General features: G+C 41.2%; 1 protein-coding gene across 3 annotated transcripts in view; it reads left to right on the top strand.

Annotated features, from left to right (window-relative positions):
- LOC126100987 (eukaryotic translation initiation factor 4H) overlaps window positions 1-23425 on the top strand; it is a 92690-nt gene that overhangs the window by 55772 nt on the left and 13493 nt on the right. The window contains exon 7 of one of the 3 annotated variants that reach the window (XM_049911654.1): window positions 2915-2930. The exons of the other annotated variants lie outside the window; for them this stretch is intronic. The gene's annotated coding sequence lies outside the window, so the exon portion shown is untranslated. Of the gene's footprint in view, window positions 1-2914; window positions 2931-23425 lie in introns of those variants that run through there. 3 annotated transcript variants of the gene reach the window in all.

The raw sequence follows: 23425 nt of genomic DNA, 5'->3' as shown, positions 1-23425 counted from the left end.
GAATTGGGAATACTTCTTACTACATTGCATTGTGGCTACACATTTAGTAAATTGAAATGTGCAGCTGAAAATCCTGTTAAAAATACCAGAATATTTTTAAGGGAACTAAATGTGAAACATAAAACCCCAAACTACTCATGTAGTTCAAAATTTAGAGAAATTTGATCTCAAGAACAAATAGTTAATTTAAGATTCCCATCAGGTGGTTTTGATTTAAATTTGGGAACAGCACAAAATATGTGGACCCCCTAAACATTTCGTAATTAGTTGCAGATATTAAATAATGTTTCCAGTGAGTGAGTAAAATGCAACAGTTTAATTACAATTTCTTTCTCGATTGGTGGTGTCTGGCTTTAGTTGTTATAAGAATCACCTGGGCAAAATAGTTTACCCAGACCACATGAAGTGGCTCAGAATTGCTGCATACTGCTGAAGGCCATCCATCACCAGCTGTCAACTTGTTGTTGTTGTTGTTGTTGTTGATTGATGGTTGTAAATGTGCTGTAGTGATAATGACCTCAACGGTGTAATTCTTGAGGAGATAAAATTTATGAAGTTGCCATCTTTTTGAACAGGAACACCTGAAGCTCATATGAACTTGGCTGCATACTCGCGCAGGAGACATTGCCTGGTACCTTGTTTTCAAATTATTCCTTTATTAGGAAATGGGAAGGAAGTGTGTGATATATACGAATTGTGCAGATAGAAACTAGATTGTAGACACAGTGCAAGGGAAGGACCTTAAAAGAAATACTGAATTAAACTTATAAGGTCTGATTTTATAAAGCAGGTGACCGTACATTAACACAGAAAATGACTCCAGATCAAGCTGAATTCTGAAATCTGGATTGTATAAACATTAGTGTCAGGTCACATTGCTGTAAATTAGGATTGATTGTGACAGGCGAAATTTTGGAGATCGAGTCAAGTTCAACTTCAGTTTTCAGTTCATAACCTAGTGACGTTAAAAAAGATTAGATATTATCATGTACATAACTAGTTACTGCAGATGACTGATATCATAACAAATCTTGGAGATGACTTATAATTAATATGATTAATTTAAGGCATTTTAAACACACTTAGTGACAGAGTAAGAAAGGCTCAAAATACTTGTGATCAAAAGTTAAGTACACTGAGTTTGACAGCAGCCGATAACAATTGAACATCTTTTAGAGAAATGTTCCCTTTTTAATAGCAGTAAGTACAGCAATTGTATTAAATTTTAAACTGTGAAACGAGTGCTTAAACTGTTATGACAGTCTGTGCACATGTTGAACAAAACTAGTAGTAAGCATATGTAAGTCAATTAGTAATGATCGTGCAGTGGCTTAGTGGTTGCATCCTGCCGTTAGCTTCTATCCATTTTCCATAACAGAAGACCAGACAAAATTACCGCTTCCAGTTATATGCATTTCAACTTTGAAAAGTTTTAACTCTGAAGCTTCCTGGTAGATTAAAACTGTGTGCCGGACCGAGACTCAAACTCGGGACCTTTGCCTTTCGTGGGCAAGTGCTCTACCATCTGAGCTACCCAAGCATGACTCACGCCCTGTCCTCGCAGCCTTACTTCTTCCAGTACCTCGTCTCCTACTTTCCAAACTTCACAGAAGCTCTCCTGTGAACCTTGTCTTACAGTACTCTGTGTCTTCTATGTACAGTTAATATCTGTGGTCAAAGTGCAATGATTTTGTCAAAAGCTGATTTTAGCAGTGTTGGTAAGTGTTTCATGCCAAGTTAGATAAATGCTGAACCTCCTGCAGTAGATCAAAGTTCAATGTTATACAATTGAAGAGAGTTCAGTTTCTGAAATAAGGTCAAGACTGACTTCTAGTCAGCGATGTTTATACAATTGGCCATCATGAGTCAGAGTCTGGTTTGCTTGTGATGAGCTCTGACGTGGCACCTGAATGCTCGCTCAGGAAAAGGGTGATTATGGTAAGCTAGGAAAGATGTAGGAGGTGCTTGCACTCTTTCATCCCAACCAAGATTTGCAGAAGACTCATTTTGAATCTAGAGTCAGAAATAGGAAGACTCTATCTAATGGAGAAGACATCCATATGAATGAAATGAAATTTGCTAACTTTTGGAGCAAAAGCTTTCTTCGTCCTGCAAAAGAAAGGAAAGCTTTGAGAGAAATAATCTATTGGTAATGAAATGTAATCGTTCAGTATTACATATCAAGAAAAAAATAGAGTAGAATTAGGGAAATTAATATTAAAAAACTCGTGCCATAGACATGTTAGTGATTTTAAATTGGTCTGTCATGAGTCATGGCATGTGGGGGCAGCAAATGTACTAAATGACTTAAGGAATCTACTCTGTTACATAATTCAAACAGCAGTCAAAAACAGATTTGTTCTTTTGCCCTGTTTTTTTTTTCGAGGGTAGGCGATGAATGAAGCAAAACTTAATTTTCATGGGTGGTTCATAAGTAATGTGGCTGTATCTTTCATCAACTCTTTATTTTTTCAGTAAAATTGCAATAATTATATGATGTATCAACATGATGCTCTTTAGATCAGACACCACCCAAACACATCTGATGTGATAATGATTTTCTGAGCACCCAAAACAGACCAGGAAATGTCTCAAAGTCTAGTGTTATGTTAAGAGATACCCCATGTCCTCTGTACCAGTGTAGAGCCACATTTGGAACAATATTCAGTTGCTGGAAGCATATGATTAAAAATATTCCAGTCAAGAGAGTAGAGCTGCTTGCTTCTTTCTTAACAAAAAATATCTCATTGACAAGGCAGCACTATAAATAATTTCCAACTATTCACTGACAGACATCAACCATATCTGTAGTATTATTTGTGTATAGATCTATAACCTCCCCTCTCAAAAGATTACTGTTTCATGATAAATTACCAGATTGTTCAAAAAATTCATTTTTGAATCTTTCTGGCAGGTTAAAACTGTGTGCTGGACTGCGAACCGGGACTCAAACCTGGGACCTTTGCCTTTTGCAGGCAAGTGCTCTACCAAATGAACTATCCCAGCATGACCTGCAGTAACTGCTTTAGTTCTGCCAGTACATCATCTATTTTCTAAACTTCACCGAAGGTCTCCTGCAGTAGCCTTTTTTCCAGGATATATATATATATATATAATATATATAATAGAGGGAAACATTCCACGTGGGAAAAATATATTTAAAAAGAAAGATGATGAGACTTACCAAACAAAAGCGCTGGCAGGTCGATAGACACACAAACAAACACAAACATACACACAAAATCTAGCTTTCGCAACCAATGGTTGCCTCGTCAGGAAAGAGGGAAGGAGAGGGAAAGACAAAAGGATTTGGGTTTTAAGGGAGAGGGTAAGGAGTCATTCCAATCCCGGGAGCGAAAGACTTACCTTAGGGGGAAAAAAGGACAGGTATACACTCGCACACACACACATATGGTATATGAGGATGGATATGTGTGTGTGTGCGAGTGTATACCTGTCCTTTTTTCCCCCTAAGGTAAGTCTTTCCGCTCCCGGGATTGGAATGACTCCTTACCCTCTCCCTTAAAACCCAAATCCTTTTGTCTTTCCCTCTCCTTCCCTCTTTCCTGACGAGGCAACCATTGGTTGCGAAAGCTAGATTTTGTGTGTATGTTTGTGTTTGTTTGTGTGTCTATCGACCTGCCAGCGCTTTTGTTTGGTAAGTCTCATCATCTTTCTTTTTAAATATATATATATATATATATATATATATATATATATATATATATATATATATATAAACACACCTAAAAACGAAGATGATGTGACTTACCAAATGAAAGTGCTGGCAGGTCGACAGACACACAAACGAACACAAACATACACACAAAATTCAAGCTTTCGCAACAAACTGTTGCCTCATCAGGAAAGAGGGAAGGAGAGGGAAAGACGAAAGGATGTGGGTTTTAAGGGAGAGGGTAAGGAGTCATTCCAGTCCCGGGAGTGGAAAAACTTACCTTAGGGGGAAAAAGGATGGGTATACATTCGCGCGCACACACACACACACACACACACACACACACACACACACACACACACACACACACATCCATCCACACATATACAGACACAAGCAGACATATTTAAAAAAAAATTTTAAAATATGTCTGCTTGTGTCTGTATATGTGTGGATGGATATGTGTGTGTGTGTGTGCGCGCGAATGTATACCCGTCCTTTTTCCCCCTAAGGTAAGTTTTTCCGCTCCCGGGACTGGAATGACTCCTTACCCTCTCCCTTAAAACCCACATCCTTTCGTCTTTCCCTCTCCTTCCCTCTTTCCTGATGAGGCAACAGTTTGTTGCGAAAGCTTGAATTTTGTGTGTATATTTGTGTTCGTTTGTGTCTGTCGACCTGCAAGCACTTTCATTTGATAAGTCACATCATCTTTGTTTTTATTTATATATATATATATATATATATATATATATAATAGAGGGAAACATTCCACGTGGGGAAAAATATATTTAAAAAGAAAGATGATGAGACTTACCAAACAAAAGCGCTGGCAGGTCAATAGACACACAAACAAACACAAACATACACACAAAATTCTAGCTTTCGCAACCAACGGTTGCCTCGTCAGGAAAGAGGGAAAGACAAAAGGATATGGGTTTTAAGGGAGAGGGTAAGGAGTCATTCCAATCCCAGGAGCGGAAAGACTTACCTTAGGGGGGGAAAAAGGACAGGTATACACTCGCGCGCGCGCGCGTCCACACACACACACACACACACACACACACACACACACACACACACACACACACATCCATCCGCATATATGTATATGCGGATGAATATGTGTGTGTGTGCGAGTGTATACCTGTCCTTTTTTCCCCCTAAGGTAAGTCTTTCCGCTCCTGGGATTGGAATGGCTCCTTACCCTCTCCCTTAAAACCCATATCCTTTTGTCTTTCCCTCTTTCCTGACGAGGCACCCGTTGGTTGCGAAAGCTAGAATTCTGTGTGTATGTTTGCGTTTGTTTGTGTGTCTATCGACCTGCCAGCGCTTTTGTTTGGTAAGTCTCATCATCTTTCTTTTTATATATATATATCAAGCTATGTACAGCAACCTGCTATGAATTAACCAGTAGTTCTGGGAAGAGAAACCAACCATAACTCCCAAGAATATATTATTCACATAATTAAGTCAGATTTCTTCAAAATATGTGACATCCTTAACAGTATTAATGATCCCTTAATCATTATTTTGTAAATAAAGTTCCCTCAATAGGGAATAATTATTTCTGTTACTGCTAAAAAGTAAACTTTGTTTCTGCAACAGATTGTGCTAGTGGCATTAAGTATTAACCAGATTCTGATATGAGTTTGTGTACGTATTTGAATGGTGACTAACTTCCAGTTTAAATGTTATTGTAAAACTGGATACTCTTACAGTGTTCCTTCTGTCCAAAAGATACAGTTAGGACTCTTACTGAATTTAAAGCACAATCACACTGAAATATTGTCAAAATATGTCCAGTTCACATGTTAGCAAAATTTCAAGAGACATTTAAGAACACGAGTTTCCTGGTTGATATATGTTAGTAGACTGTGGGGCCTCAGAGACAATGGCTTGACTGCTGTAAGAAAAACTGAAAATCAACAAGGTGTCAAGTGGGCATGTTTTCTTACTGGAAATTGTGAAGATACCTTAGGTTGTTGAACCAATCACTTGCAGTTAAGGTTTTAGTTCCCAATAAATATGATGTCAGATTAAATATGTCCTGAAGGTTTAATTTTTTGTACTTATTGCATTACTGCAAAAAAATGAGAACTGTAAGTGGCTGTATTGACTGTTAGAATTTGTCACATATCCTGTTTGAATGCAGTATTCCTTCACAATTTGTGAAAATGGGATATCGTGTGGTATCAAATTGCTCAAATGAAAAATATTTTTCTATAGACTGGTCTACAATGCCTGTTTAGAAATATGTTTTTAATTTGTGCTGAGCAAACTTTGATTTAACATAGAGCAGTCACAAATGAATCATAAAACTGTAAGATAAAAGAGAAGTATGTACTTGCCAGATACTCAAAAAAAAAAAGTAAGGTAGGGCTGATTTCCAAATCTTAAATAGTTAATTTATCAGGAGGCATGAGGAAGGAAGAAGTAAAGAACAGATGCACGGGTGTTTGAGGGAAAATCTTGCTCCCAACCCTAGCTCAGTATAGAAATAAAATACTGGATGGAGCATTTTGGTTCATTTTTCATATGCTAAATGGCAGAAGACTATTGTGATATGTATTTAGATATAGATGTAAATCACATATATATATATATATATATATATGCCCTTGATTATGGAGCATTAGTTTATAAAGTGAAATGAGATGATCACACGGTATTGATGGCCAGGAGCTCCCACCTGGGTAAGTTCAGCTGCCACATTGAGTGACTTGCATGTCGATGATGATGATGATGATGATGATGATGATGATGAGAACAACGCAATACCTTATTCCCGAGTGGAGAAAATCTCTTTAACTCAGCTGGGTATCAAACCCAGGCTCACTGCATGGCAGTCAGATGTGCTGGCCACACAGCTAAAGGGGTGGACATTGTTTTGTAAACTGAGAGCTGGTGCTTACTAATATCTTAGTGCTAATGATGACATTGCTGCAATTTGCGATATTTTGACACACCATCTGTTCATCATTTTCAGTTTTTCAGTTGATGATGTTAGTCACCTGTTGGTGAAAGACTGAATAGGGCATTGTCATGACAAAATGCAAGTGTGCAAGCAACGATCTCTGGCGCCATGACAAATGCACACTGCAAAACGGAAATCAAAATAGGCCATCGGATGTTACTGAATCCACAGATGTAGAGCTATCCCCCCCCCCCCCCCCCCCCCCCCCCCCCCCCCCCCCCCGCCGCCGTCAGTTCCTGTGAATGTGGGCAATCTCTTAAATGACAGAATCTCAGGAGAAGGAAGCAGTAGCATGAATTTCATATTTTTTCAGTCAATCTTGTAACCTGTTTTTATAAAGGGCCAATTTTTCAAATTGTGCAAACCATGTGTATTTCTGTGTTAATCACATCCATCCTTAACCCTCGAGGAGGCGCAACTATTTATAAGCTGTGCCACATGCAAGTAAAATTGTTTTGCACCATTCCATTGTTGTTTCACCATGGCAGGCAAGCCCAAACCTATTCCTTCATTATTGTTTCAGCTAACACAGTGATAAAGTGTGTTTTCATACGTCCAAGTGAGTAGCAATAATGTAAAATGAACTACAAATTAAATCATAAAAATTTCATATTAGTGGAGGAAAAGACACATTACCATCTAACAGCACAGTCCTACAGTGAGGCAGTTGTCCACTAAATAATAAATAACCGGGGGCAGTTTGTTGAGGTCTGATACAACTGCACTGTTTAACGCTTGAGTGGGTGATTACTGTGGGGTAACACCTGTCCATGGCAACAGAGTGATATAATTACAGTTATTTCAATATTTTTTAATTCAACAGTGCTTCACTTCATATTATATAAGTTTATTTTATTGTAGCTGATTTTGCTCTTACATGTTTACATAAAAACAGCCAGTCTTTACATGTGTACAAAGTAGGCCTTGCACCCGCTCATGTTATGAAAATTGGCATGCCTGCAGCAAGTTTGATCAGAACAAGATTGCCTGTAATATAGTAGTGTTGCTGTCAGAGACTGCAAATTGTCCTCAGCAGAATCCAGTTGGGCTCATGCAAATGACCAGTCTTTTTCACACTAAATGTTGCTTTTGGCTGCTCTGTATAATTCGCAGGAGCAAGAAAATGTGCATACAGAATCTGTGGTCCACAGTGTCCATTCTGCTGAGAATCTTAAGTAGGAAACAAGAGCTGCTCTTGTAAATCTTTCAGAACTGAAATGGCACAAGTGTTCTCAAAATCATCTGTGACAAAATGGATGATAACAGCTTCTTATGTGAAGATAGAGACCAGTGTGCAAGGGCTTCCAGTATACTTTGTCACCCATGGAACGGTATTCTTTTCTTCTTTCTAGTATATAAAGGTATTCTTCTTCACATCCATAATTGTCATTACTTTGTGCCATGTTTGTGCTGATCATACTGAAATCAAATTGACTACAAAGGATGATGCATCATGAAAAGTAGGGGAGGGCAGGGAACAGCACTGTGCAGATTTGGCAGCTGATTTTCACTCATAGTGTGCTGTTACCTGGCTGTTGAAGCTGAAAATCATTTATTAGAAAAGAACACTTGTTTCACTACTGTTAACACTGATCTTCCATGTAGAGTTGGCATCATTACTTGAAGGTGGCCAGCAGATACTTTTTTAAAAACATTCCAAATTTCTAGTGATCTCATGTGCTGAAATGAAATGAAATGAAATGAAATGTCGTGTGACGAGGGCCTCCCATCGGGTAGACCGTTCGCCTGGTGCAAGTCTTTCGATTTGACGCCAATTCGGCGACTTGCGCGTCGATGGGGATGAAATGATGATGATTAGGACAACACAACACCCAGTCCCTGAGCGGAGAAAATTTCCGACCCAGCTGGGAATCGAACCCGGGCCCTTTGGATTGACAATCTGTCGCGCTGACCACTCAGCTACCAGGGGCAGACATCTTATGTGCTGTGTGGATAGCTAATGAATCTGAAAGTCAGAATATACACTGGAACACATCACTGCACCATGCAAAACATTTTAATATGATCCTGGCTTTGATAGATACACAATGCTCTGCTGGAAAATGGCTTGTCATTTCAAGAAAATGTCACCCAAGATGGAATGTGTGTGCTGATCAGTAGAGTTTGCAGAATCCACCCCTTTTATGATGGGTTCTGTAGACCTCAGGGAGACAGAAGACCACTTTTAAAGATAGAACTGTTCAAAAATATTCAGATCTCTTCATAGTGTTACAGATAAACATCAATCTTTTTTTTATTTTTTTCAAATTTTGGTTTATTGTTATCTTTATATACAGGGTGACAGTTGTTTAACTATATGAACTAAAATCGTCGTAACGTACGAAAGGTTCATGTTAAGATTCAAACTGCGCTGTTGGCTGCAAAACATGATGAGAATTGGTGTGGTTTGGTTTAGCGATGAATGGCACTTTGATTTGGATTGATTCATCAGTAAGAAAATTTGACACATTTGGGAGACTGAGAATCTGCATTTCGCGATCAAGAAGTCTCGTTACCCTCAATGTGTGACTGTGTGGTGCACAGAATAATCAGTGTGATATTCCTTGATGGTAATTTGACTACCGAACGGTACATGAAGATGATTTCATCCCCATTATCCAAAGTGACCCTGATTTTGACAAAATGTGGTTCATGCAAGACGGAGCTCGACCCCATCGAAGCAGGGGAGTTTTTTGATGTCCTGAAGGAGCACTTTGGGGACCACATTCTGACTCTCCGGTACCCAGGAGCCACTGACATGGGCCTCAATTGGCTGCCCTAGTCTCTGGGTCTGAACACATGCCACTCCTTTTTTTGGGGCTCTATTAAAGACAAGGTGTTCAGCAATAACCCCAAAACCACTGCTGAGCTGAAAACAGCCATTCAGCATGTCATTGACAGCATCGGTGTTCCAACACTTCAGCAAGGCATGCAGAAATTCGCTATTTGCCTGCGCCGCATCATTCGATATGAACATGTTATAACCTAAATCCGAATATCTGTCGTGACATTTACATGTTGTATAAAGTGTGTGCATGCAGTAGTTTGTAACTAGTTTACGTTTCTTTTCATATAGTTCGATAATTGTCACTCTGTATTAAAGGCAATGTCCTGACTGACTGACTGACTGACTGACTGACAGACTGGCTGACTGGCTCATCATCACCCACGCCAAACTGCTAAGGTTAGAAACTTGGAAAATGTGTGGATCTTATACTGTAGGCATTTTTTAAGAAGGAATTTTTCAAAATTCTGATCCTAAGGGGGTGAAAGCTATTTTTGACAAATGTTGCCATTATGGTAATTTTGAAGCTAGACCTACAAAAATTGGTATTTGGTTCCTCAGTCAGAAATAAAGGAATATGTGTTTCAGCATGTGGGTAAAATAATTTAAGTGTTTTTTAAAGCTATGTCTATGAACATTGTATTTGACTTCTTGGTTACAAATAAAAAACATGTTTCCATTTTTTAGAAGTTGAACCCCTAAGTGGTTGTAATAGGGTATGAGATTTTTTTATGAAAATATTTTATTATGAAAACATTTTTAATGCTAAATCAATGAAAATTTAAATTTGGCTTCTCAGTTAGAAATAAATCAGATGCACGCATGTCACTGTTTATGGAAATTCAACCCCTAAGAGGTGTGAAATAGGAGGCGAAATGTTTTATAAAAATATTTCATTTGAAAGTATTTTTGAAAATTGGTGTTTAGCTTCTCGTTTGGGGATGAGAAAATTTGTGTTTTACTATTTTTGAAATTCAACCCCTAAGTGGGTAAATAGTCAGACTGATTCATTGACTCGTCGTCACCCAGCTCAGACCACTAAGGATAGAAACTTGAGTTTTAGAGAGGGTGTGGATCTTATACTTCAGAAGGGATTGTCCGAAATTCCGCTCCTAAGGTGTTAAATAGGGGATGAAAGAATATTTGATAGTATGTCACTATTAAGGAAATTTTGAAGCTGGAGCTATGAAAACTGGTATTTGGTTTGTCATTCAGAAAATACATGTTTCAGCATTTTTGGAAATTCAGACACTAAAGGGGTAAAATAGAGGGTGACAGTTTTTTGAAAATAAATTATTACTACAGAACTACTAAATGATTATTAAGTCTACAACTATGACAACTGGTATTTGTCTTCTCAGTCCTTTTTGATAGAATTAGACATTGCACAGCCTGTCAGGTTGGATTTCTTCTTTGTTTGCAGAAAGTTTTCTGGGAAATGCTGTACTGATAGCCAAAGCAGTCCCTACATGCAGGAGGGATGCCCAGAAGTTGAAGAGAGAACACTTGCTTTGTATTTCATCACAGATTCTGTGGTCATGCTTATCACAAAGTCTGTACTGGTCTTGCTTCCTCCAGAACATTTTTATTTTACAAACAAATCCCAGAAGCTAGTTCAGACAAACAAACAATTTTTTTTTAAAGTTTGTTTACCTTCGTTATTGGTATGAAGTACATTGACATTCATCAATCTGGTTAATCTGTATCTCCAATTATATTGTTGTAATCTGCAATTACTGCAGGTTTCTTGATTGTTTTCCTCTCTGTGCAGTCTTTTTCATCTTGTTGTTGTGGATAGTTGATAAATATGTGGCCTCCATGTCCTTTTTGCCATTCTGTATACAGTCATTTTTCCTATTTTGAATGTTTACAATCATTTTTCCTATTTTAAATGTTGTATGTTTGAGATGAGGTGACATGTTCTTTCTGGTCAATTTACAGTACCGTATGTATCCATCAAATAGAGGAAAGGCAATCACTAACCATAACTGATTGAGTTGTGGTGCTTAGAGACACACAACAGAAACAGTATTTCACTAGCTTTTGAGCTCTTGCTCTCTTTCTAGTAGAAGTACACACATTCATGTTTACAACCACATACAACCACACGCCCATGGCCACAGCAGGCTACAGGTATGTTCATTTGGGTGTCTGTGTGGTGATTGTGTATACTTCCACTAGAGAAAGAGCAAAAGCTAATGTAATAGGTTTATGTTGTGTGTTTCTACGTACCATATCTGTTAACTATAGATGAGTGGTTGCCTTTCTTTTATTTTATGTATTATCCATCAGGAATCACCATTGTTTTTGTACAAATATATCAGTAAATTTTATGAATAGAAGATCTGCAGGCTGGGGAGATTCTAGAAATACTCTATTTTCAAACACTGGTTTCATTAGTCTGACCACCTGACAAGATACCGGAAAGTTCTCAGATTTACAGTCTAGCTTTGTTCTGTTCCTGTGCAGAGTCTAAAGGACCAGACATAACCACTTCTTAGTTTACTTTTACGACAAAACATGGCTTTGTTAATGACATGAATTTTACTCAGCCAAAGTGTCCTTTGGACAGAAGTAGACATTCATTCAAAGTATAAGTAATATCCAGAATGAGATTTTCACTCTGCAGCGGAGTGTGCGCTGATATGAAACTTCCTGGCAGATTAAAACTGTGTGCCCGACCGAGACTCGAACTCGTGACCTTTGCCTTTCGCGGGTAAGTGCTCTACCGTCTGAGCTACCAAAGCACGACTCACGCCCGGTCTCACAGCTTTACTTCTGCCAGTACCTCGTCTCCTACCTCCCAAACTTTACAGAAGCTCTCCTGCGAACCTTGCAGAACTAGCACTCCTGAAAGAAAGGATATTGCGGAGCCCTTGCCCGCAAAAGGCAAAGGTCCCGAGTTCGAGTCTCGGACGGGCACACAGTTTTAATCTGCCGGGAAGTTTTATAAGTAATATATCTCATCTTGCACATAAAAGTTTCTGAATGTTTCTTCCAGAAATGTAAATCCAATAAATTTTATTCAGTTTTAGATATAGATGATTTTCTGGGTCAGACTTGGGGTTGCCAGAAAAGAAATTTCTTTTTGAAATAAATGACTGGAATTCCTTTGGAAGTCACATTGAGAAGTATCCTTTATTTATTGGTAGTGACTAGTTTCAAACAATTTCTTTTTAATTTTGTAAAACCTTTTATGGTATATGCCATAAACAGGAGTTGGAATAGAATCTCTTTTTAGAACAGTTACATCTTTATTTCATAGTTTTGTACCACACTCTTCTGTGTCACGGTGTCAAGAAATATACCTAGTTGTTCAGCTGACAAAGGGAGAAAAACATCACCATCACCATACTGTTTCACATAGCTGATACTGTCCAGATAAGCTTACAACTTTTCTGTCACAATTTACATTGATGCAATGGGTGGTAGCGAATGGTAAGCGATATGTATGCTTCGTTTCCATGAAGTCAACGTCGTTCCACATTTGAATATCTTTTGATATTAACTCATTCTCAGTTCCACTGTACAGTGATGAATACATTGGTGAACCACTAGTGAATTGAGAAACAGATATATTCTCTGTCCCAGTCAAACTAACTTTGCTACGCACAGCATAACAGCAACTATGATCATGCTAAGCACTTGCAAATAAGAATATCTCAAAAATGTTTCTACAGCAATTGCTTACTTGCACTGTTAACATGTTTCCCAATATTTTGTCAAACAGGGTAGCGATACAATCAACACAGGCCTGCCGAGTTGGTGTGAAACAATAGTTCACTAAATTGCACAGAAAATGATGCAAATGGCATCAACATGTGTCATAAGGATCTAAGAACTCTAAGAACTGCAGATGAAGTAGTGCCCAATAGACTGCAAGAAATGAGAAGCAAGAGACACAAGTTAATTAGAAATAGTACTTGCAAACAAATTTTCCTGTTAAACATAATTCAGAATAGTCAGTCATGGCTTAAATTGTGTACATCTTGTGATGGATGCTGAACAGGTGTTTTTCTGATAGGTGATGTATAACAACACAGCCATGCACATGTTTAAACATGGTGATGATAATGATAATGACAATAATAACAATAATGATAGTGGCAGATATAAAAGAAGTTTTTGGTGTAAAAGGTAGATGTTTCTGGTTATGGTGAGTTCTGGGGAAAGGAAACTTAAGGAGCCTGCACCTGTTAGGAATCTTGGTAAATGAGGAAGATCTGGTTAGAAAGAAGGATGCACAAGGATAATGAGTGCATACAGGAACAGTGTTAATCATTATTGTTGCTTTAAAAGATAGGTCATTAACTGTCTTCTGAAGCTGGCGATGTTATTCAGTTCTGTAATATAATGTGGGATGTTGTTCCAGAGTCAGTTTCTTGCTACTGAGGAGGAGTTTGAGAAAGTGACTGAATGATGGAGTGGAACAGAAAGGATTTTGCTCTGAAAGAAATGGGTGTTTCTGCTATGTTATTCAGACAAGAGCATTAAGGCTGAAATGAGAATAGGCAACCACCTATCCACATCGAGCATAGATGGTGCAAAGACACCAGAGATTATTAATCTTCTGTTTTTGTGTGCCAGCTGTGATTAATCCATGAGTAGTTACCTGTCTTCATTTTTGTAATGATGAGGTTGGGTCAATAAGATCTTACTTGCAGGAAATTTTGCAACTTTGTCTATATTTGTACTCTTCTGTAATTTATCAATTTTTGATCACGTAGCAGTGATCAATAAAAACATGTAAATATCTGATGAGCCTTACAGCTTGCATTATGCTCCTTGTCATATGCCAAGCCATTGCAACAAGCCATTATCAAGATAATTTCAGTCAGTCCTGTACATTTTGACTATGCTATGGACCTTTCACATGTGGCCCTTCCACATGTGTAGATGTTCCCCATCGCACAATAATGTTTCTCCCTGAATTATCTTTTTCCTAGTTTTTTTTTTTTTTGTGTGTGTGTGTGTGTGTGTGTGTGTATTTGGATGGGGGGGGGGGGCCTAAACACTGATTAAAAAAGCTTTTCGGAACACAGAGCTTTGGGGTTGTTTGTGTTAGCTGCAATACTTGAAATCTCGAACTTGATTCCTATATAGGTCTTATTGTGGAGCCAATGCCATTTGGTTTAATTCTCCTCCTCCTCCTCCTCCTCCTGTAACTCTTAAAGAGAACTAGGTGGAGCAATTATGTTCAGTGTTTCAAATTCTCATTCCTTGTCAGAATGAGTGAAAACAGATGGCCAATCTGAACTATATATTTTTTATATTCGTTTAAACTGATTAAGCCCATCAGGCCCTTGCTTTCACTGGACCAGTGTTTCACTCATACAGTACCTTTTTTACATCATAGTTCTGTAAGAAATAACAATTTTAATACGACAAATAGTATTAAAATAATTTGAGTACCTGAAGTAGCAATGTGAATAAATAATACTCTGAACTAACATATTTAACACTGGCAGCACTTGTACTGTTGCAGCTGCTGCCACTAATAGTAATAATAATAATAATAATGATAGTGATAATGGACATGTTTAAACAGAAACGTTTCTCAATTTTCAGTGACCCAATAATGAGCATGCTGTGCTCACTGTAATGGCAAATGATGGCCAGTCAAATATTGTGATAATAGAAGTACATAGTAGAAACAAATTAGAGAAATGAGCTGCAAGGCCTTTCTCAGGAAAGCTCACGACGCCTGGAACTGGTTATAAATGTGTGATGTTCAACTCTTTGATCACAATTCACATTCATATGTACAACTATCCTGGGTGCGTGCAACACACACACACACACACACACACACACACACACACACACAGTGTTCCATACACTCTGTCTTCCCTACTGTCTCACCAACAAACACTTTCTCTCATATCTATGCAAAAAAAAAAAACCTGCACATCTGGTAACAAAACATATTTTTCGTACCATTGCACAGTCAGTATAAATAGATTATTTTATCTTTTGTTGTTTAATTGATAGATTGTAATTTTCAAGTAATTGAATATTATAATAAATAAATAAATATAATTAAATTCACATTCACAAAAATTCCAATTGGAAAAGGAATGAAGTAACAAAATGAAACAAATGAAAAAGTTCGATGATGATTAAAATGATGTGACAAAGGAATAGAAACAAAAAAATTACATTTAAACCTACTAATTGAATAAAATTAATAATCAAAGCCATTTCAATAAAAGACAAAAAAAATAAAAAAAGTTTTTGCACTTGATAAGATTCGAACCACAACCTTCTGCCTGTGAAGCTACTATCCTATCCATTACACCATGCATGGCCATAAGGTAATTAAATTTTTGTCAATTCATTAGCTCACATGTATCTGTGTATCATTAATGTGCACTGTAATGCTGCAGTTACTGTATTATTGACACTGTCTGTGTTCTTCAAATAGCGTATTCAAGTCATCAGTATCGAGCACACACTGGCCCTATGGGTTTTTGGAATTTGTTGTAGTGTTTGATATTTGTTAACACTCTTTATAACCCCCCCCTCCTCCTGCCACTAGTTTTTCAATTTTCCCATCCTCTGTCTCAATTTTTCCCCCATTTTCAATTGATGATGATATTTGCATTACACTTTTGAGTTATTTTTCTGTAGTATCATTCTGCATTTGTAGTATCATAGGACTGTGGCCATTCAACTGTAGAAATCTTTGGCTGATGGTTTCCAGCATTGTTGGAATCATAATTTACATTCAAGTTGTCCCACTTTACACAACCATTGTAGATCACTTGCACAGTTTTGTAATAGAAGCATTTCCTTGTTATGAGTCATTTTTCATATTTGATTTATGCAGGTAAATGTGAGCTGTGATTGTTAAATTTAGTATTAGATTTGTGTGGTTATAAAAAAAAAAGAAAGCCTTACAGGAAATGGGGAATAGAGTGCAATGTTATGTCTTCCAGTAATTACCTCATGTCAAGATTATCTAAGGACCACATATGTTTCACGATGTGATGTATGCATCACTCACTTTGAGAGACAGTGTAGAGTGGTAAAGGTGTGCAGTGCAATTGATGGTGTGCAGCCTGAAAATTTAATGCTATAAGCTGCAACCTCATATCCATGTTATGCTGATGCACTGAAGGGGGAAAAATTACATCATTTCATGTCAGAATACCTCTCCAATTATTGATGTAGGTCCTAGTAATAGCAGAAAGAAAATGCAGACAGTGCAATACTATGGAATTTATGCATACTGTGTATGCATTTTAATGTGTTGATGAAACATACTGCTGTAAAAAAGGAATTTTGAGAAAAAAGTATGTTTTCTTGAGTCTGGTTAATAATGGCTTGCTACTATCCAGCAGGAAGTGATCTACCAGTTATACCTTTTTGCTTCACAAATTATGTGGAGATATATTTAATATGTTCTCAATGGAAAATATTGTTTTAAAAACTTTGGCAGCAGTGTAGATACTGGCAGTGGTAACATTGGAACACACAAACAATATACATGAACATTTATGTGGTTATAAAATGTGTAAGTAATATGTGAAGTTAAAAGTGTCTATCGTCCTGACTCATCCTCTGGTGTAAACAGAAACCAGTCTGCTGCACCAATGAGCATGACAGGATAAGATAGAAACTAACAGTGACATGGCATATGTAGATGATATTTGAAAAGAAGTAGTTGCACACCTCTATCGAAATTTTCTCTGTGCACCACACACAGTAACTTTCCTCGAGTCTCCCAGTCTTTACTACATCCACCAAGACCCTTCTCTTGCTGTGTGATTGATCTATTTTCACTGTTACTGATGTAGAATTCAGTCTAGGCTCTGTCAGGCAACTGCCTTTTCCAGCCACATCACTGGTGACACAATATAGCATCGTGTAACAGTCAGATTTAGATTCGTCCTGTACCAGCTTAACAGAATTTCACAGGCTTAACTGTCTTTTCAGTTCTGTTTGCTCCAGGTTCTTTCCTCTCCCTTTTTGCATACAAATGAACCTCAGGCTGCCAAAAGTTTTGAGTTTTTCACCTCTTGCTTTTATGTAACCTTTTGCTCTGTGTAAGTAGACTAGGTAATACAGGTATATCAAAATCTAAGAAACAAAACAAACAAACAAAAAACAAAAAATCAGTGTTCACCAACTGCTGTAGGTAAGGCTAACAAACATAATAAGATAGATAAAAAGTCTGTTCACCATTAAGGAGAACACCCATCTAAAGGTATTTAAATGTGTGAGTAAATTTTTTAACTAACCAGTTCCATTATGTTTTCAAAAAATTGGGTATCTTCATTAGAAAATTATAAAATGCATATTCTCAGAGAGGTTAAGGCCTCTAATAACTATATGTGCTTGTTACTACAGATACTCTCGTAGACTACAATAATTATACTACTGGTCATTAAAATTGCTACACCAAGAAGAAATGCAGATGATAAACGGGTACTCATTGGACAAATATATTATACTAGAAATGACATGTGATTACATTTTCACGCAATTCGGGTGCATAGATCCTGAGAAATCAGTACCCAGAACAACCACCTCTGGCCATAATAATGGCATTGATATGCCTGGGCATTGAGTCATACAGAGCTTGGATGGCTTGTACAGGTACAGCTGCCCATGCAGCTTCAACACGATACCACAGTTCATCAAGAGTAGTGACTGGCATATTGTGATGAGCCAGTTGCTCGGCCGCCATTGACCAGACGTTTTCAGTTGGTGAGAGATCTAGAGAATGTGCTGGCCAGGGCAGCAGTCGAACATTTTCTGTATCCAGAAAGGCCCTACAGAACCTGCAACATGCGGTCGTGCATTATCCTGCTGAAATGTAGTGTTTCGCAGGGATCGAATGAAAGGTAGAGCCACGGGTCATAACACATCTAAAATGTAACGTCCACTGTTGAAAGTGCCGGCAATGCGAACAAGAGGTGACCGAGACGTGTAACTAATGGCACCCCATACCATCACACCAGGTGATACGCCAGTACGGCAATGACGAATACACATTTCCAATGTGCGTTCACCGCAATGTCACCAAACACGGATGCTACCATCATGATGCTGTAAACAGAACATGGATTCATCCAAAAAAATGACGTTTTGCCATTTGTGCTCCCAGGTTCATCGTTGAGTACACCATCGCAGGGGCTCCTGTCTGTGATGCAGCGTCAAGGGTAACCGCAACAATGGTCACCGAGCTGATAGTCCATGCTGCTGCAAACGTCGTCTAACTGTTCTTGCAGATGGTTGTTGTCTTGCAAATGTCCCCATCTGTTGACTCAGGGATCGAGACATGGCTGCATGATCCGTTACAGCCATGCGGATAAGATGCCTGTCATCTCGACTGCTAGTGATATGAGACCGTTAGGATCCAGCACGGCGTTCCGTATTACCCTCCTGAACCCACCGATTCCATATTCTGCTAACAGTCATTGGACCTCAACCAGCGCGAGTACCAATGTTGCGATACAATAAACCGCAGTCGCGATAGGCTATAATCCAACCTTTATCAAAGTCGGAAATGTGATGGTACGCATTTCTCCTCCTTACACGAGGCATCATAACAACATTTCACCAGGCAACGGCAGTCAACTGCTGTTTGTGTATGAGAAATCAGTTGGAAACTTTCCTCATGTCAGCACGTTATAGGGGTCACCACCGGTGCCAACCTTCTGTGAATGCTCTGAAAAGCTAATCATTTGCATATCACAGCATCATCTTCCTGTCAGTTAAATTTCGCATCTGTAGCACGTCATCTTCATGGTGTAGCAATTTCAGTGGCCAGTAGTGTATTTTGAATGCTCTTTAGTTTCTACCCCCCTGCGGGTTCGGGGGTAAGAATAAGCCCACGGTATTTCTGCCTGTTGTAAGAGGTGACTAAAAGGGGTCTCAAACTTTTCGGCCTTCTGTGATGGTCCCCTGTTGGGTTTGACCTCCATCTCTCAAAATTTTCCGAAGAGCGAGCCGATTGGGGAAGGGCGCCTTACTTGGTGCATTGTGTCCATCTTGCGATCAGACCTTTCCCCAGCTTATTCGCTGTTGAATTGCAGTCCTGCCCACTCTCCATCTCTTGGGCATGACTTTCCTCATGTCAGCATTCCTGCGTGCAGATTACACCTTGCACAGTGCAGTGCCTCTTTCTGCACTGACGGCGACCATGGACCACATGTTACCTAACATCCAGCACGGTAGCCAGTCCGTTGTGGTGGGGCCGCCATGTATCCTGTTGGTTGTAGCCCCCTGACAACACAGGGATCGCTCTACTGATGCCTGTGCCGTTAACTCCCCACGTATGCCAAGGAGTAAATGCCTATCCTCCTGGGGTATCGGGACTCCCAGCAACGGCCATCCTGCCAGGTGGCCTTTGCTGTGGCTGGGTGGCGCCCGTGGGGAGGGCCCTTGGTCGGAGTAGGTGGCATCAGGGCGGATGACCCGCAATGAAGCGTGGTACATCGTCTCTCACTGGTGGCCAGCCGCCAGCAGTCTCTAAGCGTTCTTGGGCTCAATTTAACGCTCAGAAGTACGATCCGAAAACGTTCCCCTCCCTGGCCTCACCGTGGGAGGAACGTAAATCTCAGGATGGCAGTAGCAGTTATTCGCCCCGATTCTTAGTTTGTACGAGAGCTGATGGGGAGTCTTTTCTCTCCACAAAGCCTCAGTTCTTCGTCGAGCATTTAGAGGACAATTTTGGGGAGGTGGAGGGCTTGTCCAAAATGCGCTCTGGATCGGTCCTGATACAAACGGCATCCTCTGCCCAGTCACAACGGTTACTTGCTTGTGACAAGTTGGGGGATGTTGCTGTTATGATCACACTGCATAAGAGTTTAATTATGGTCCAGGGGGTTATTTACCATAAGGACCTTCTTTTGCAGTCTGATGACGAGCTGCGCGCCAACTTAGAGCGCAGAGGTGTACATTTCGTCTGGCGCGTTCATCGGGGTCCGAAGGAAAATCAGATAGCTACCGGTGCCTTCATCTTGGCCTTCGAGGGTGATACGTTACCGTAAAAGGTCCAGGTGATGGTCTGCCGATGTGACGTCAGGCCCTATATTCCTCCCCCGATGCGGTGCTTCAAGTGCTGGAAGTTCGGCCATATGTCTTCCCGCTGCACTTCCAGCCTCACATGTCGAGATTGCGGACGCCCATCTCATCCCAATACTCCATGTGCCCCGCCTCCCATCTGTGTCAACTGCGCGGAGCACCATTCACCTTGCTCACCAGACTGTAGAATATTCCAGAAAGAACGCAAAATCATGGAATATAAGACCCTGGACCGACTGACTTATACTGAGGCCAAAAGAAAATACGACCGATTACATCCCGTGAGAATGACATCTTCCTACGCCGCTGCTACAACACCTGTGCTCGCTCCATCAGTTTCGCGACTTCCGGCCGGATCGCTGAGTGGTACAACTCCTCCTGCCCCTTGCCAGTGGGGGGCTCTACCCACCGGGTTGCTCCTGCGCCACCTACCTCAGGAGCAACACCATCCCCCCCATCAGGGACATCCGTCCCTGCTTCTAAGGCAGAGAAGTGTCCAACTTCTTCGGCTTCTCACGCTCGCAAGGGGTCCCTTGGGTCCCTCCCTTCCCAGGTTTCCACCAGTGGGAAGGCTGATGACCGACAGTGGCGTAAGTGCCCACAATCAGCTGGTCGAATGGCTTCACGATCCTCCGCAGTCCCGGAGACTGAATCGGTGAAGCCCTCCCAGCCAGTTAAACCCAAGGAGCAGCGTGAGAAATCCAAGAAGAAGAGCTCTAAGCCCAAGGAACTCGCGGTGGCAGCCACCCCACCGCAACCTTCCAGCTCTGTGTCTGAGGACGAGGTGGAGATTCTGGCGTCCGCTGAGGACCTCGATCTCGCCGGTCCCTCAGATGCCATGGATAGCACTAGCACAGGTGCTCAATCGGAGGCAGCAGGTGACCCAGCGGCGTAATCTGCCTTCCCAGTCCCGTCACGCCTTTCTCAGCCATGGACAATACCATCCTCCAGTGGAACTGCAGCGGTTTCTTCCACCATCTAGCTGAGCTCCACCAACTTATCAGCCTTCATCCTTTCTTCTGCATTGCTCTTCAGGAAACTTAGTTTCCAGCAATGCGAACCCCCGCCCTCCGTGGCTATCGGGGTTAATATAAGAACCGAGCAGCATATGAAAGGGTGTCTGGTGGCGTCTGCATCTATGTCCTTAACTCTCTTCACAGCAAGTCTGTCCCTCTACAAACAGCTTTAGAGGCTGTCGATGTTAGGGTGTGGACGCCACAGGCTATTACCGTCTGCAGTCTTTACCTTCCACCGGATGGTGATGTCGCGCAGCATGAGCTGGCTGCGCTGCTAGCCCAATTGCCGTCACCTTTCTTGTTACTGGGTGACTTCAACGCCCATAACCCTCTGTGGGGTGGGTCAGTGGCAACAGGTTGAGGCGCCACCATTGAGCATTTATTGGCACAGCTCGATCTTTCACTTCTAAATGATGGTTCCTTCACACACTTCAGCATGGCGCATGGCACGTACTCCACCATCGACATTTCGATCTGTAGCCCTCGCCTCTTACCGTCTGTCCAATGGAGTGTGCGTGACGACTTGTGTGGCAGTGACCACTTTCCGATCTTTCTGTCACTGCCACCACGTCACTCTTCTGGGCGCCCCAGCAGATGGGCTATGAATAAGGCTGACTGGGACTTGTTTTCCTCCACTGCCGCTATTGAGCCTCTCTCTAGTGCTGACATTGATGCGGTGGTTCAATCGGTCACCACTGGCATCGTTACTGCCGCCAAATCTGCCATTCCCCGTTCTTCTGGGTCCCCTCGGCAGAGGGCTGTGCCTTGGTGGTCGCCTGAGATCGCTGAAGCGATTAAAGATTGCCGACGGGTGCTCCAGTGTCACAAGCGACATCCCTCCATAGACCACCTTATCGCCTTCAAACGGCTGCGTGTGCGGGCCCGCCTCCTTATCTGCCAAGGCAAGAAGGAGTGCTGGGAGCGGTATGTGTCCACCATTGGCCTCCATGTCACTCCATCGCAGGTCTGGGCCAAGATTCGACGTGTCTACGGCTATCGGACCCCTGTCTGAGTCCCTGCGTTCTCACTGAATGGAGCAGTTTGTACTGACTCCGGCGTCATTGCAACCCGCTTAGCAGAGCATTTTGCTCTGAGTTCCGCTTCTGCGAATTACCCCCAGGCCTTCCGCTCCATCAAAGAGCGGATGGAACGTCGGAGCCTTTCTTTTCGCACCCACACTTCTGAATCCTATAATGCTCCATTCAGTGAGTGGGAATTTCACAGTGCCCTTGCCGCTTGCCCTGATTCCACTCCCGGGCCAGATCGTATCCACTGTCAGACGCTGAAACACCTTTCAGTGGACTGCAAGCGACGCCTCCTCGACCTTTACAACCGTCTCTGGGTCGAGGGTGAGTTTCCATCGCAATGGCGGGAAAGCATTGTCATCCCCGTTTTGAAACCGGGCAAGAGCCCTTTGGAGATGGACAGCTACCGCCCCATTAGCCTCACCAACGTTCTTTGCAAGCTTCTCGAACGGATGGTGAGCCGGCATTTGAATTGGGTACTGGAGTCTCGGGGCCTTCTGGCTCCGTCTCAGGGTGGGTTCCGTAAAGGTCGCTCCGCTGCCGACAATCTGGTGAGCCTGGAGTCAGCCATCCGCAGTGCCTTTGCCCACCGTCAGCACCTGGTCGCTGTCTTTTTTGACATGCGGAAGGCGTACGATACAACATGGCGTCATCACATCCTTTCTACGCTTCATGGATGGGGCCTTCGGGGCCCTCTGCCGATCTTTATCCGCAATTTTCTGTCGTATCGTACCTTCCGTGTGCAAGTCGCAGCCTGCCATAGTTCCTCCCGCGTCCAGGAGAACGGGGTACCCCAGGGCTCTGTCCTCAGTGTCTGCCTGTTTTTAATTGCAATAAACGGTCTCACTGCGGCAGTAGGAAATTCTGTCTCCGCTTCCCTGTATGCTGATGACTTCTGCCTTTACTATAGCTCTA

Source organism: Schistocerca cancellata, chromosome 9 (assembly GCF_023864275.1).
Source record: "Schistocerca cancellata isolate TAMUIC-IGC-003103 chromosome 9, iqSchCanc2.1, whole genome shotgun sequence".
Classification (NCBI taxonomy): domain Eukaryota; kingdom Metazoa; phylum Arthropoda; class Insecta; order Orthoptera; family Acrididae; genus Schistocerca; species Schistocerca cancellata.
Note: the sequence above shows the minus strand (reverse complement) of the source record. Positions and strands in the feature narration are given on the sequence as shown.